Genomic DNA, 16410 nt, shown 5'->3' on the forward strand with positions numbered 1-16410 from the left:
GGGCCATGAGTGGCTTTTCTTTCTTTCTCTATGTCCTGAGCTTTGCCAGGCCTGTGTGAGCACTGGAAGGCAAATGAGATTATACAACAATGGGTGCTGGGAAAGTATACTTTCCTTAAATTAACCTTCCTTGAGCCCTCCTTTGCTTCTCCTCACCTGACGTCTGAAGAGGAGGGTGAGGGTGATCAGGGTCATTTTAATGCTTAAAGATAGCATTGTAGGTATATAATTTACATTATACACCTGCATCATGCTGCACAACCCAGTGGCTCTGGTGTCTTTATGGAACTATGACACCATAGGTGTAATCTAATTTCAGAGCGTTTTTTATCTTCCCTTTCCTCATACAAAGCCCTTCCGTGTCCACTCATAGTTAGCTGCACCCCCCCCCCCAATTCTGGCAACCTCAGGGTGGACCTTCCCCCTCCACAGAGCTGCCTTTTCCTGCAACCCTGAAGTCAGGGTCTTCTGCTACCACTTCTTTCACTAAGCCTGATGTCTCTGCAGCTTAGTGCTGATAGCTTTTATTGTATGGGAAAGCATTTGGAGCAGCCAGTATGTCCCCAAAGCCCACGCCATCCACAAGGCACCTGTGTACACCTCCAAACAAGGTGAGGGCCCTGGCTGTACCCCAGAATGAGGGGAGGCCTCTGTCTGGGTCCCATCTGAGTGTCTGGGGGAGAGGGGATCTTTCTAGGCCCTTTGCACATACAGAGCATTTAAAATAAGAGTTGGCTTTGCTTACAAGGAGAAAGCCAAACGGTGCGATTTAGGTTTTACTGAAATGACAGATGGAGGCTGGTATATGGCCTTGGTCATTTCAATATCCAGCACATTTCTTGTTTTCTTTGGCAAGTGGGAGGGCTTTTGACCTTGCTCCTCTTCGTGTCGTCTAATGACAGGATGCCATATGTTAAAAACCAACTGTACATTCCATACTCTTCATTTTGAAATGACCTGCTAATGTGGGAAGTATTTTTTAATTAATATTATAATTACAATGAATAGAATTGTATAATTAGCTGTATATAGTTACATAATCAGAACTCATTTCTATACCAACAAGCACTTTTATATGAACTAATGTTATGCATCATTACATGAGAAAGAGAAACGAAGAGCCAGAAAGGGAAGCCCAGGGCAGGATGTGAGGATGGGGTTGATGGATTTGGGGCGGACCGGAGAGAAACCAGCCTGGGGGCCCTGCCCCGGTTCTGTTCTTGATCTGTGGCCCTGGCACAGATGCCAGACAGTGCCCAGAACTCTGTCCTGCCCGGGGCTGCAGCTCTCTGTGATTCTCCCCTAACAGAGTCACCTGGGAGCTCTGAAACCGCACCACACCCCGGCCCAGGCCGAGATGAGTCACACCAAAGCCAGCGGAGGTAGAACCTAAGTTCATTTCAAGTCTCTGCAGACGATTTTGATGTGGGTCTGGGTCTCCCCAGACCCCACACAGCCACACAGACCGTCCTTGGAAGGTGGAGCACTAAAGGAGCCCTGTGTTTCTTTGGCCTAGTGCTTGGGCTGTTCCAGCCCCCACTTCTGTGGTTCCTGAAGTACGGGCCCAAACCAGCAGCCAGCCTCACTGGAGAACTTGTTAGCACGGCCACTCCTGAGGTTCCACTCCGAAGTGAAGAGCAGCAGCTCTGGGGTCAGGTGCCAGCACTTGAAGTGTTACCAAACTCTCCAGGTGATCACATCAAATCTGAAAGCTATCCGTCCGCCCGTCTTTCCTAAACGCACCGTGCCTCCGTGTGTGTGTGTGTGTGTGTGTGTGTGTGTGTGTGTGTGTGTGTGTGTGTGTGTGTGTGTGTGTGTGTGTGTGTGTAAAAGCCATTGGTCTGCCTGTCTTTTTCCAGGCATGGGTGCATGTGTGTCCTGCTGTCTAGCCTCTGCTCATGGCTGACCCTCTATCCACAGTGCTCCATCCAACTCCTGTTTACCTGCCAAACTCACCCATTCTCTGATGTCATCTCTTCAGGGCTGTGCTAGTGAGTAGTTTTTCTTTTATTGATGTGGTGCTTTTTAAAAATATATATTATTTTTTAATGTTAATAGGCAGATATTAAATTGTAGGAAGAGGTTTCATTAGATCATTTCTATGCATGCATATAATGTACTTAGATCATATTGCCTGCCCTCCCTCCCTCCCTCCCTCCCTCCCTTCTTGATTTTAGATAAAGTCTTTTGCTATAGCCCGGCTGGCCTGGAACTCTTGATTCTCCTGCCTCTGTTGAGAATATAGGCAAGCACCCTTATGCTCAGCTTTGGCTTCCCTGTGTTTAGCAAGTTGCTAACTTGTGGAGAGTCAACAGTGTCACCATAGCCAATTTCAAGCCGTGTGTGCGTGTAAAGGGGAGAGGGGAATTGATATGGGAATGGGAGTGTGGCCAGGGTACACAGGCTGGTTCAGCCTGTGGGGACTTCTCTTCCACACATAGCCCATCATATTGATTCAGCAGTGAGTCTGCTTCTGGATAGATGCTCGGCCCTTGAAAGTCGATTCCTCGTCATTGCTCTCTGCCCTCCTCTACCATCTCTAGGAGAGGGTCTACCATCCAAGGTCTTTGTATGTTTTTATCGAGTCAGACTCATCCTTTGTTGTAACAATATCACACATACAGAGTGGATTTCTCCAAATGAAAATCGTTCAGTAGCCATATAGCTATTCTAACTTAAAAAAATTCAGAATATACCATCTCTACCTTATCTCCAGGGCCCGAGTACAAATGCATGTTGAATTTGGATGGCTTATGAATTAGAAGCACTGCTTCTGTTTGGTTAGAACTATTCATGGAAGTGAAGGCCCTGGAAGGTGGCCCGGGGGAAGGCGTGGGGAGAGGTGCTGCTAGTCTACAGTAGGTGCTTTGCATTAGAGGCCAACCCCAGAGGGCTGGGCTATCTCAGGCTGCTAAGTTGTACACTAGCCCTTCAAATGCTCTTCAAATGAGAAGGCACACACTCAGAACAGTTGTTTCTTCCACCTTTAACACAAGTGTTTCCGTCTCCTGGTGAAGGGCTAAATCTTTCCTTGGCCCTCAAGAGCATCAGGCTTGACCTGACATTTAATTCTTCTTCCTCCCCGATGGGTTGATGGTTTGCCTGACTCTTCCCTGATCCTGCAGCTCCTTTCTTCAGAAAATAGCACTTGGTTCTGGTCATGGCAGGCTTTGCTGACTTAAGGCCAGAAGGAATTTGACAGAAAACTTAAATATTTCATATCTATGAAAACTTGAGTCTCATGATTCATATGTGAATGTCAGACAGTGTTGGCTCTGTGCACAACAGAGTTTTCTTTAATCATCTGTGGTTCAGTTCCTACTTAATCTTTAATTCTTTTTTGGAACTTTAAACCTTGGGTTCAGTTGTAATTTTCTGTATTGCTAGATCATAGTAAGGCTGAACTGTATGTAATTCCAGGGTTCTGATTTCAATGGATTAACTTTACAGTATAAACAACTAGGAAACAGATACTTTCCCTCCCTCTTCTTTCACATTTAAATAATCATAGCCTAGATTCTGTACAGGTAGAATTTACCAATATACTATATATACATATATATATTCAAGGAGGTATAAATATTTTTGGCAAGTGGGAGGTGAGAGTTGAGGGGTAACTATTTCTGTTTGCAATTCAAAAACATAAATTAGGATAATTATTCTAGAAAATACTTAGAGAAGGAGATTGGCTGATAAGTTGGAACTCTAATTAAGCAGTTTCTTTTTAAGCTCTTAGTAATTTCCCTCCAGACACTTACTGGGTTTGCTAGTCTACTGCCCTATCTCTTCCCATCATTGGTGTTATCTTTTCATTTGGGTTTACAATGTGGGCCTTAACCTTAGGTAAGGGGGAAGAATAAAAGATAGCTCTGAACTTAAACAAATGATTTCAGAAAGGACCTCCATGTCTTTATTCAAGTCTCTTTAGCCTGTCAGAATGACGGTGTAATAACTGAATTAATTATCTCACCTACAAAAATCAGTCCGGGCCCCTCTAGTTCACCCACTGGTGTGCCCTTTTCCTCCTCTTGCTGCTTTCACCCTCTCTTTCACACTCCATACACAGACAACTATGAAATGCATACAACTGTTGCTTGGCATGTATCTAGAATATTCCCTTCCTCCCTCCCTCCCTTCCCTCCCTCCCTCCCTCCCTCCCTCCCTCCCTCCCTCCCTTCCTTCCTTCCTTCCTTCCTTCCTTCCTTCCTTCCTTCCTTCCTTCCTTCCTTCCTTCTGGCTTGTTCTCAACTTGTGAGTGCATTGCTGTCTCCTGAGGAGTGTCAGACAAATGATAAGTTCACATTTCTGATTCTGGATGGCCCAGATGGGACGGAAGGATAGTTTCATTCTTGCAAGGCAGCTGGATGGTTTGAGGGCCTTTTCTAAGGAGGCCCGGGTGGCGAGCAGTTTAGGAAGGAAGATGTAAGTTCCAGGCTAGCTGGTGAGAACCCTGGCAGCAAAGGAGTGGGTCAGGGGATGTTGAGGACAAGAGGAAGAAAGACACAGAAGTGTGTGTGTGTGTGTGTGTGTGTGTGTGTGTGTGTCTGTCTGTCTGTCTGTCTGTCTGTCTTCCTCAGGCCTTGGGAAACAGCTCTGCTTCCAGCGGGTGGAAGAACATGAGGTGTCTGAGACTCTCAGGTGGAAGTGCTAGGAGACTTGGGGAGATCTGAGCTGAATTTGATGATTCTCTCTCTTGGTGGGAGAGTATGGAGGTGCAGGGAGTCAGGAAAGAACCCCAGGTCAACAGGGACTGAGGAAGAAGAGTCAGCATGTGGTCACAGGAGGAAGGGACGGTGCTGGGAAAGCTGAGGCCAAAGGCAACTCCAGAGAAGAGGAGCTGGCTGGCTGGTGTCCAGGAAACCTTTCTTCCCCCAGCTGAGTGGGAACCATGCTGTGGGGACTGCAGTCCCCTCTAACCTCGGGAGGGAGAGGGGGCCAAAAGCAGCCAGTAGAGGAGCAGGCTGTGCAGACACTGGTAAACATCACTGACCAGGCAAGGGGAGTCTGAAGATGGGGGGGAACAAAGAGATGTAGGCCCATCTCTTTTTCCTTCTCTCCGTGGTACACATGCTATCAACCCCTGAAGCCCTTCTCTCTCTGTGGGCCTTCAAACTGTCTAGCCAAACTGGGGACTAAACCCAAGGCTTTGCCTAAGCAACTGTTTGACTGCTGCAGCAACACTGGCTACACCATATTTTCTCCCCCCCTCCAAGAAACATTTCCTTTCTGTGGCTCAGCCTATGTGTATCTGGCGTCACTTTTCTGACTGTTACTGCTGGGCACAGAGACCTCACTCACACAGTCCCGGGTGGATGAACTCTATCCCCGCTGTTCCCCCATCCAGGAAACCACCCTTCAGCCAACACGGGGTCAAGCAGGGACCCATGCCAGCCCTGGTGGCTGGACCCCCCTCACTCCACCCAACTGTATGAATTCCAAAATGACACCACCACCTTTCCTCAAAGTTCTTGACCCTTCTACATTCCAGTCAGTTCTTTCTAATTGAGGTGTAGCTTCCTCAGTCACTTGTAATTGGGCCTGAGCACACCCCTGCCCCCAGCTGCCGCCTCCCTCCCTTCACAAACCATACAGAGCCCAGGAGAGGAGCCGGGAGCTCTGGGGAGCTCTGCCCTGCCCTGCACAGAGCCATCTGCCGCCCAGTGCAGTGCAGGCAGGGCCGCCACGTGGGTGGCCCACCCTCCCCACACAGAGAATCACATCTCATCTTAGCACTTGTCCAAGTGCAAGGCACTGTGGGGGCTGCCTGGCATGCTGTCTCATTTAAGCCACCCAGCGCTGAAAGCTAGAGGCTATCATCTCCATTGCACAGGTGAGGGAACTGTGCCTCCCTGAGCAGGGGTGATTCTCAGGCCACCTATGGGGTGGAGGCAGGAGTGATGGGGGCTGGGGTGGGGAGGGGCCTTGGATGAAGCAATCTAAGACCCCCTCACTATACCACCTCCCAGTGCCGGGGTGCCAGCACCTCAGCCCACTTGCCCTCTGAGCTGGGCTCTTCCAAGAAGGGTACAGACAGGAAGGACCAGGAGGAGTGACTGGAGAGCCTGTCACGACTTGGCATGTCTCAACGAGAATTTCATGGTTTAAATGGTAAGTGTTAGGTCACACATTCCCAACGGTAAAGGGTTCCCCTTGGCAGCGTGGCTCTCTGGGGCTCTCCGTGAGAACCAATGAGAGATTTCACACATAGGTAAATTATAATTTATAATGTATACTATTATATATAGCTGGAAAGATGACAGACAGGTTCTTTCATACCCAAACACATTTGAAAGCACCAGACCCAAGGCCAGAGAGCGGGCGCTTGAATTAGGGATGGAAGCAACAGAACGAAACGAAGCCAGTGGAGTGAGAAGCTTCTGGTTGGCACCATGGATTCCCAGGCTCCCTGAGCCATTCATGTCAGGGTGAGTAAGGAGTCACTGCTCACAGCCCCTGTAAAACGCCGTGAAGGCTCGAGGTCAAGAAGGCTGGAAGTGTGCATGTGACCTCTCTCTGGCCGTGGGGTGCCATCGCCTTGGTTCTAGAGCCCCTGCCCCCCACTACCTGGCGCTTTGCAGCCCCCACCCTGCCACTTCCTTTCAGCCTGGGAGCGGGCGGTGTTAGAGCCTGTATCGCATCCTAGCTGCTGGGTCACGAGGATGCCTCGGCTGTCCCTACACACATTGCCACGGAGATGGGAGGGGGAGCGAGGGCTGTGCACACACATGCCCACGTGAGAACTAACTCCCAAAGACATCCCTCCCTGCATCCCCGAGACTAGGTGGACCATTGAGGTCATGTGTGCTAAGAAACGGACAACCCACGACATGGTTGGCCGTAGTTCTAGAGTCTGTGGTTGGGGCTGTAGGTCGTGGGTTTGTGAGACCTCGACGGGGCTCCGGGGTCTCTATGACCCTCTGTATTCACGTGCCATATCCGAGTCTGTGTCGTATGTGTAGTTTCTTCTGTAGCTCTCATTAGGTGCTTAGAGGATGCTCAGGACCAACGGCGGCCCCTTCCCTCTCCACTCCACATCCCTGAGGCCTGGAGCAGGAAGGACATTGACAGAAATGAAACATCAAACGTTCAAATGACTTCTGAGTTTTGAACCACTCAGGATGCGTTCTTGTGTTGTCCTACTTGGAAGAAAGCACTGGGGTGAGAATCTGGCTTGCTGTGCTTCAGTGGGTCAGGATCCAGGATGTATGATTGTGTGGGATCAGGATCCAGGGTGTATGGTTGTGTGTAGGATCAGGATCCAGGGTGTATGGTTGTGTGTGGGATCAGGATCCAGGGTGTATGGTTGTGTGTAGGATCAGGATCCAGGGTGTAGATTGTGTAGGATCAGGATCCAGGGTGTAGATTGTGTAGGATCAGGATCCAGGGTATATGGTTGTGTGTGGGATCAGGATCCAGGGTGTATGGTTGTGTGTGGGATCAGGATCCAGGGTGTAGATTGTGTGGGATCAGGATCCAGGGTGTATGGTTGTGTGTGGGATCAGGATCCAGGGTGTACATTGTGTGGGATCAGGATCCAGGGTGTATGGTTGTGTGTGGGATCAGGATCCAGCGTGTAGATTGTGTGGGATCAGGATCCAGGGTGTATGATTGTGTGTAGGATCAAGATCCAGGGTGTAGATTGTGTGGGATCAGGTTCCAGCGTGTAGATTGTGTGGGATCAGGATCCAGGGTGTATGGTTGTGTGTAGGATCAGGATCCAGGGTGTATGGTTGTGTGTGGGATCAGGATCCAGGTTGTAGATTGTGTGGGATCAGGATCCAGGGTGTATGGTTGTGTGTGGGATCAGGATCCAGGGTGTATGGTTGTGTGTGGGATCAGGATCCAGCGTGTAGATTGTGTGGGATCAGGATCCAGCATGTAGATTGTGTGGGATCAGGATCCAGGGTGTAGATTGTGTGGGATCAGGATCCAGGGTGTAGACTGTGTGTAGGATCAGGATCCAGGGTGTATGGTTGTGTGTGGGATCAGGATCCAAGGTGTGGATTGTGTGGGATCAGGATCCAGGGTGTAGATTGTGTGGGATCAGGATCCAGGGTGTAGATTGTGTGGGATCAGGATCCAGGATGTAGACTGTGTGTAGGATCAGGATCCAGGGTGTATGGTTGTGTGTGGGATCAGGATCCAAGGTGTGGATTGTGTGGGATCAGGATCCAGGGTATATGGTTGTGTGTGGGATCAGGATCCAGGGTGTATTGTTGTGTGTGGGATCAGGATCCAGGGTGTAGATTGTGTGGGATCAGGATCCAGGGTGTATGGTTGTGTGTGGGATCAGGATCCAGGGTGTATGGTTGTGTGTGGGATCAGGATCCAGGGTGTATGGTTGTGTGTGGGATCAGGATCCAGGGTGTATGGTTGTGTGTGGGATCAGGATCCAGGGTGTATGGTTGTGTGTGGGATCAGGATCCAGGGTGTATGGTTGTGTGTGGGATCAGGATCCAGGGTGTATGGTTGTGTGTGGGATCAGGATCCAGGGTGTATGGTTGTGTGGGATCAGGATCCAGGGTGTATGGTTGTGTGTAGGATCAGGATCCAGGGTGTAGATTGTGTAGGATCAGGATCCAGGGTGTAGATTGTGTAGGGTCAGGATCCAGGGTGTATGGTTGTGTGTGGGATCAGGATCCAGGGTGTATGGTTGTGTGTGGGATCAGGATCCAGGGTGTATGGTTGTGTGTGGGATCAGGATCCAGGGTGTACATTGTGTGGGATCAGGATCCAGGGTGTATGGTTGTGTGTGGGATCAGGATCCAGCGTGTAGATTGTGTGGGATCAGGATCCAGGGTGTATGGTTGTGTGTAGGATCAGGATCCAGGGTGTAGATTGTGTAGGATCAGGATCCAGGGTATATGGTTGTGTGTAGGATCAGGATCCAGGGTGTATGGTTGTGTGTGGGATCAGGATCCAGGGTGTATGGTTGTGTGTGGGATCAGGATCCAGGGTGTACATTGTGTGGGATCAGGATCCAGGGTGTATGGTTGTGTGTGGGATCAGGATCCAGGGTGTAGATTGTGTGGGATCAGGATCCAGGGTGTAGATTGTGTGGGATCAGGATCCAGGGTGTATGGTTGTGTGTGGGATCAGGATCCAGGCTGTAGATTGTGTGGGATCAGGATCCAGGGTGTATGGTTGTGTGTGGGATCAGGATCCAGGGTGTATGGTTGTGTGTAGGATCAGGATCCAGGGTGTAGATTGTGTAGGATCAGGTTCCAGCGTGTAGATTGTGTGGGATCAGGATCCAGGGTGTAAATTGTGTGTGGATCAGGATCCAGGGTGTATGATTGTGTGTGGGATCAGGATCCAGGGTGTAGATTGTGTGGGATCAGGATCCAGGGTGTATGGTTGTGTGTGGGATCAGGATCCAGGGTGTATGGTTGTGTGTGGGATCAGGATCCAGGGTGTATGGTTGTGTGTAGGATCAGGATCCAGGGTGTAGATTGTGTAGGATCAGGTTCCAGCGTGTAGATTGTGTGGGATCAGGATCCAGGGTGTAAATTGTGTGTGGATCAGGATCCAGGGTGTATGATTGTGTGTGGGATCAGGATCCAGGGTGTAGATTGTGTGGGATCAGGATCCAGGGTGTAGATTGTGTAGGATCAGGATCCAGGGTGTATGGTTGTGTGTGGGATCAGGATCCAGGGTGTATGGTTGTGTGTGGGATCAGGATCCAGGGTGTAGATTGTGTGGGATCAGGATCCAGGGTGTAGATTGTGTGGGATCAGGATCCAGGGTGTAGATTGTATGGGATCAGGATCCAGCGTGTAGATTGTGTGGGATCAGGATCCAGCGTGTAGATTGTGTGGGATCAGGATCCAGGGTGTAGATTGTGTGTGGGATCAGGATCCAGGGTGTAGATTGTGTGGGATCAGGATCCAGGGTGTATGGTTGTGTGTAGGATCAGGATCCAGGGTGTATGGTTGTGTGTAGGATCAGGATCCAGGGTGTATGGTTGTGTGTGGGATCAGGATCCAGGGTATATGGTTGTGTGTGGGATCAGGATCCAGGGTGTAGATTGTGTGTGGGATCAGGATCCAGGGTGTAGATTGTGTGGGATCAGGATCCAGGGTGTAGATTGTGTGGGATCAGGATCCAGCATGTAGATTGTGTGGGATCAGGATCCAGGGTGTAGATTGTGTGTGGGATCAGGATCCAGGGTGTAGATTGTGTGGGATCAGGATCCAGGGTGTATGGTTGTGTGTAGGATCAGGATCCAGGGTGTATGGTTGTGTGTGGGATCAGGATCCAGGGTATATGGTTGTGTGTGGGATCAGGATCCAGGGTGTAGATTGTGTGTGGGATCAGGATCCAGGGTGTAGATTGTGTGGGATCAGGATCCAGGGTGTATGGTTGTGTGTGAGATCAGGATCCAGGGTGTAGATTGTGTGGGATCAGGATCCAGGGTGTATGGTTGTGTGTGGGATCAGGATCCAGGGTATATGGTTGTGTGTGGGATCAGGATCCAGGGTGTAGATTGTGTGGGATCAGGATCCAGGGTGTATGGTTGTGTGTGGGATCAGGATCCAGGGTGTATGGTTGTGTGTGGGATCAGGATCCAGGGTGTAGATTGTGTGGGATCAGGATCCAGGGTGTAGATTGTGTGGGATCAGGATCCAGGGTGTATGGTTGTGTGTGGGATCAGGATCCAGGGTGTAGATTGTGTGAGATCAGGATCCATGGTGTATGTAAGTTTCAGGATACCATAGGACAGCAGTAGTAAACCACCAGTGCTCTGAGGAGTCCATATCCCTCTCTCCCTTCGTCAAAGCTTGTCTTCCCTGGTTTCAGTCATCTGGCCTCTGCTCTCCTGTCCTGAGGAGGCTCCCCTCCCCCAGGCCAGCAACAGCCTCCATCTTACATTGTCTATTGCCTTTCAGCTTCTACCAGCTTGACTGGACCGTGGTTCTTTATATGCTCTTAAATAATTAATCTCCATTCATCTTAGTCAAACCATGCCCTGTCTACAGCAGTAGTAGCTGTCATTAATACCTACAGGAGGAAAAGCTGGGAGCCTCGGCCAGTCTGCTCTGCTGAATAAGCTCTCCTTCAGGTCCTCCTTCCCGAAGCACTTTTGAGGATCTCGTGGGTCACTGCACTGGGTGCTGAGGATGTAGTCAAGAGAGGCCTGGCTGGAAAGAGGGAGGAATCTTTCCGTGTGCTGCCAGAGGGGGACTAGCGAGGGCTCGAGCTCTCAAGAGAATGACTCTGTGGTTAGGAATTCAGTAGCTCCGACTAAAACTATTATTCATCAGGGCTGGTCTCACGTCCCGGGGGACATTAGTCGTCACAAAGTCGAGACAGTTAAGGAATACTTTCCTGTTACACACACACACACACGCACACACACACGTGTACGTCAAGCTACACAGGTGGGGTCTGAGTTTCCCCAGCATGCAGGTGGATTGGCTGGCTGCTTGGACGAGCAGGACGTCTGTGAAGCTTGGAGCTGATCCTGCTCCCTTCCCTCTGAGGAGCCGAGGGAGCAGCCCCTGTCCTGAGACAGAGCCCAGGTTCAGCCCCTGGTGAGCGGGTGGACACGCCCAGTACTGTCAGTCTGAGGTCATCCTGACATGGGAATTTCCTGTCCCTTCAACACCAACTGGAGACATCCCCACCCTCTCCTCAGCCCCCGCTTCCCAGACTCACCAAACACCTGTAGCTGTCATTGCCAGGCAGTGCCAGATCCTGCCTTCCAGGCCTGTGCGCAGCACAGACGTGGGTGGCGTGCCACCACCCCCTGCAGGAAGGGAGGCCCCATCCACCAGCAGGAATGTCCTCTGTGCCAGGCAAGCCGCTCTCCCAAGCAATGCCCTACTTCCTTGGGGCATCTTTAATCCACTTCCCCAGTGCTCGCTCCAGAAACCAGGCTCTCCAGCAGGAAAGGGAGACTGTTGGCCAGTAAGGACAGTTGAGCTGCAGTGAGGAGCGTTTGCAGCAAGGCACACGAAGAGAGGAGCAGGTGGATTCTAGACAGGAATGTGTGTGTTCACCACAAAATCCGCCTCTGGCCCTCAGGTGACAGACGTGACACAGACACCTCCCTCCTGTGAAATGAGCCAGGCAGAAGTCCCCAGCCACACACCCAGCCTTCTAGAGGCTCCTGTATGTAGGCCAGAATGGGGATGGCCGAGGGGACAGGAGGGAAGCAGAGATCGTTCCAGAGCAGCAGGCTCTGATGGAATCTGACTTGAGGCCTGTCAAAACAAAGGCCAAAGGCAGCTGTGGAGAGTGAGCTTGGTGGCATTTTGAGGGCTTGGTGGCCCGCATGTGAAGGCAGAGGAACCTTTCCTTGCTTCTGGTAGGGGCCTGGTCTGTGAAGGCACAAGACGGGCTCACTGACTGGAGCTCCAGGGGCCACGTCTGGGCCACACATGCCACCTGGGTCCCAGTGTCGCAGGCCCAGCAGGCAGGTGCCCTCGAGTGCCATCATGCCGCAAACCTGAAGGACAGGCTGAGGGGAGGGCACCTGCCACTACCTGGTCACCCCCCTTCTCCCAGAAACCATGGGGTGGGACCTGGAGAAAGCCAGAAAGAGAGCTCTGAGACTGTGTCAAGGGCCACAGAGTCAGGAGAGCTTGGGGAGGGCATGCCTGTTTCAGAGTGCGATACGCTGTCCTTCAAGTTTTTATTTTTTGTTATTGTAGTAGTGGTGTACAGAGGGTTTATGGTTACGTAAGTCAGATAATGAGCATATTTCTTTTGAAAAAATGTCACCCCTTTTCTTGCTCTCTCCTGGTTTTTCCCTCTTATCCCTACACCCGGCACATAGTTCGTTCTTCAAGTTTTTGATGTGCTTCCAAACAAGAGAAATCTAAAAATGGCATTTACAGCGAGCTTTCTGATGTAGCTCAGTACTTGTTCATGGAGGAAACTGGAAGAACATAGAGAAACCCCAGATAGAAGGACTCAGTCCAAGGACTTGCTTCTCAGAGGTAAGCACTCCTTGCTGTGTGCATTGTTTTGTAATCTGTGCTGTCCATTAAAAGACAACATGCATCTTTTCACATGTCTGTAAATGTTCTTTTACATTACTTTTTAATGGTCATTGGGTATTCTTTCCTGTATGTCTGCCAAGAGTCATTTAACCAATCCTGCTATTATGCATTCAGGTTGCTTAGAACAGTTAGAGGTCCAGCAAGTCCATAAGCAGTTTGTAAACAAATCTCTATGCCCACAGATAATCAGCTTCTGAGCATACATTTCCAGGAAGGTGATTACTGGTCAGATGGGATGTGTGTGTGTACATGTGTGTGCCCGCCAGTGTGTGCGTGTGTGCCCATACTGGGGGTGAACTTAGGGTCTTGCATTATAACTCGTCTTTTTCTGCTCAAGGCCGGTGTTCTTCCACTTCAGCCATGCCTCCACTCCTGGCTTTCTGCTGATTGAGTGAAGAGAAGAATCTCTATGGATTTTACTGCCTCAGCTGGCTTCAAATCATGATTCTCAGATCTCAGCCCCCTGAGCAGCTGGGATGACAGTTACAGACCATGCCAGCACCTGGCTAAATGCTTTTCCCCCACCCCCTTTAAAAGTTTTAGATTTTTCTAGGGTCAAAATTGTCAGCCTGGGCTTGGCATCCAGAAAGGGTTCTCTTCATGAAGAATATAAAGACAGGATTCTCTGTTTTGCCCCCCTTCCCCACCATAATGGTTCTTGCATGTGCTGATATTTGTGTGCTGAAGTGGTGGTGGTGTTGCTTTCTCCACGCAAAATGCACACAAGCTGTCACGCAAGGCTATTTCCCTTTCTTCTTTCTTTTACCTTCAACCCCAGGGCACCTGTAATTTATGTGGATGTGTTATATTAGGCAACAATCTAATTTTATCTTTTCCCCCAAAGGGTTACCCAACAGTACCACTGTTTATTGAATCATCTTTTTTTTTTTTTAATTTGAGACATCACATTTATCATATGCTTAGTTGTTAACATGTACCAGGCCCAGTTTTCTTGCCAATATCCTGTCTCAGCCCTGTTTTAGATTCTGAGGTTACCTCCCTGAAAACACCAGCTCTGGGCACACCCGCCCGGCCCTCCCCCGGGCCCTGCCCCCTGTCTGGCCCCGGAGTGTTGGGGGAAATGCCATCCACTCTGGGGGCTGCTTCTATCCCGTGGTCTTTGGGCCTTCAGTGTGGGCCCTGCACGCCCCAGGTTCACAGGAGCTTTTCCATCCTCCATCCAGTCCCCTGCCGTCAATTGCACCATCTCCCTGAAGGAAAAATAGATGCTGTTGGAACTTCCTCAGCCTCCACCACCTGCCTACCTTCCCCATTTCCTCTGTGCTTACTCTGTGCCAGGCACTGTTTTAACCTTTTTATGTGTGTTTCATCTCAAACACCCCTGTGAAGTGGATGCTAAATCTGCCCTCCGATAAGAAAAACAGAAACAGGCCAATTTATGTAACCTGCCTGCACGCCGAGCTGTGACTCCCAGCAGAGCCTCCAGACCCCTCGTTCCCGGCCACTCTAGGGCATTCTTTTCTGCCTTGTTTACTCTAATGGAGTGCTCTTCCCCCCCTGGCGTTCAGATTTGCTAGGTAGACACTTGCTCATACCCCCTGGCCATGTTTGTTAGCTTGTTTTAGTCAGTTTTCAGGGTCTCGTGTTTTAGCCTGGGGCTGGCCTCAGACTTCAGTATTAACATTTTGCCTGGGATGGTCTTGAACTGCGATCCTCTAGATTTCTGCCTCCTGGCATAGTTGGGATTACATGTGTGAGCCACTGCACCAGCCCATAATAGTCTAGTTTAAATCTTTGTTCTCTGATACGGCAAAACAAAATGAAACAAACAAAAAACAATTTGTCTTTGCAGGTAGCCAACTGTTCCAACCTCTTCTATGGGCCAGGGACTTCTCTGGGGACACAGCAGGGCACAGAACCGTACTCTAGGTCTCTGTACTAAGGACACAGTCCATGGGTGCGGATGGATGGGGAGGCTCCCCTCCAGTTGGCGCTTAGCTGGGAAGGTGCCTAGGCAGATGTCCACAGGCACAGGGCTCCCTGGTGTCTGTCAGTGAGTAGTGTCCTTGGACCTGACTGGCGTGAGAAGGGGGGAAGTGTGCAGGTGTGAGTGTGGAGGGGTGTACAGCGTGTGCTGGAGCTCTCTGGATCCCTCCCTGCAAGCCTACGGGATTTCCACAGGACCCTGGAATGTGGAGGAACTGTCTGGAACTGCAGCAAGCATCCTGGGGTTCAAATTCAGGTTCAGGGTTTAGCCCCAGCCTCTCAGCCAGAAAAGATAAAAGGACGTGGGCAGCTGTGCCTGGCTTATCTTTATTTATTTTAGAAATAGCTATCTTCGATCCCGGAGCTCAGAGTGTTGTTGGGTCTGTGGTGGGGAGGGATTGGAGGGATGTTAGACCCTGTGCCTCCCAACCCCTGGCCCTGGTTTATGGCGGGGATGCTGACGTGTCTGAGAAACAGCAGGGCCTCTGCTGCCTCAAAGGGCTGGATTTATAAGCAGATGGGGGTATGGCTGTGACAGTGCCAGACGCTGGGCAAATTGGGCTTGCTGTTAACCGTCCAGTCCCTTCTTCTTCCGTCTGTTCCCCAGGCTCCTCTCAGCCTTTATGGGATGTGGATTTATTTGAGGAGGAAGCTTTTCCAATGCCTTCAGGCTCTGAGAATCCACTTTAGCATCTTGAATTTAGAGTGAGGTACACAATGCTTAAGAGAGTGATCTTGTGGGGGTTTGTTTGCTTGCTTAAGCCTATGAAATGTCTGGAGGTGTGACCTGCCCTCAGGGGCCACCCTGCCCTGTCCCTCTTCCAGAAAAGGAGTCTCCTGTTCAAGTCTCAGAGATAGAAAGCCCAGCTCACATGGCTTAGAACTGGATGAGAAGGAAGAGGTGCCGGGCTGGATTGATCGGACAGCTTAGTGAGGAGGGGATGAGCCACGCTCCCTGCTTTCTCTGCTGTCTGCACAAATCTTGTGCCCTACAAGGCTAATCCTTCTAACTCATCACATCCTCTCGTGGGTCTAAGTCAGTGGGTTGGGGTGGGCATAGATTCTGCCTTTCTCATGAGTTTCCAGGGGAGACTTAGAAGCTTAACACTTGGTGAGTAGTGAGGACCTCGCCACCCTGGAAATGGCTCCATGCAGGAGGTGTTATTTCTGTTCCTGTCTCTCAGTGCTGACCCAACAACCCACAAGGCACATAAAGGACAGGAAAGGACAGTTACTGTGGTTGTTTAAAAGTCGTGTGGGGGGGGAGTGTGGCCTAGTGGTTAAAGTGCTTGCCTAGCATGCATAAAGACCCGGGTTCGATTCCTCGGTACCACATACATAGAGAAAAGCCAGAAGTGGTGCTGAGGCTCAAGTGGTAGAGCTCTAGCCTTGAGAAAGTCCAAGGACAGTGCTCAGGCCCTGAGCTCAAGCCCAGGACTGGCAAAAAAAAAAAAAA

The 16410-nt window shown here is 50.3% G+C and overlaps 1 protein-coding gene and 1 long non-coding RNA gene across 3 annotated transcripts in view; both read left to right on the forward strand.

Moving 5' to 3' along the window:
• The first annotated feature begins 1097 nt into the window (after positions 1-1097).
• LOC150044494 (uncharacterized) lies at positions 1098-12057 on the forward strand. Of its 2 annotated transcripts, none has more exons than XR_016533200.1 (4): positions 1098-1382; positions 1517-1690; positions 1921-1991; positions 12028-12057. It is a non-coding gene; the product is annotated as an uncharacterized LOC150044494 (long non-coding RNA). The 2 variants fall into 2 exon arrangements; XR_016533201.1 differs by lacking the exon at positions 12028-12057 and adding an exon at positions 5711-5815.
• An 804-nt stretch (positions 12058-12861) lies between these two features.
• Positions 12862-16410, forward strand: part of Sh3gl3 (SH3 domain containing GRB2 like 3, endophilin A3) — a 41936-nt gene continuing 38387 nt past the window's right edge. Inside the window, exon 1 of the mRNA XM_090321674.1 lies at positions 12862-12944. The gene's annotated coding sequence lies outside the window, so the exon portion shown is untranslated. The remainder of the gene's footprint in view (positions 12945-16410) is intronic.

This window comes from Megascapheus bottae, chromosome 30, assembly GCF_031878675.1.
Source record: "Megascapheus bottae isolate mThoBot1 chromosome 30, mThoBot2.hap1, whole genome shotgun sequence".
Taxonomy (NCBI): domain Eukaryota; kingdom Metazoa; phylum Chordata; class Mammalia; order Rodentia; family Geomyidae; genus Megascapheus; species Megascapheus bottae.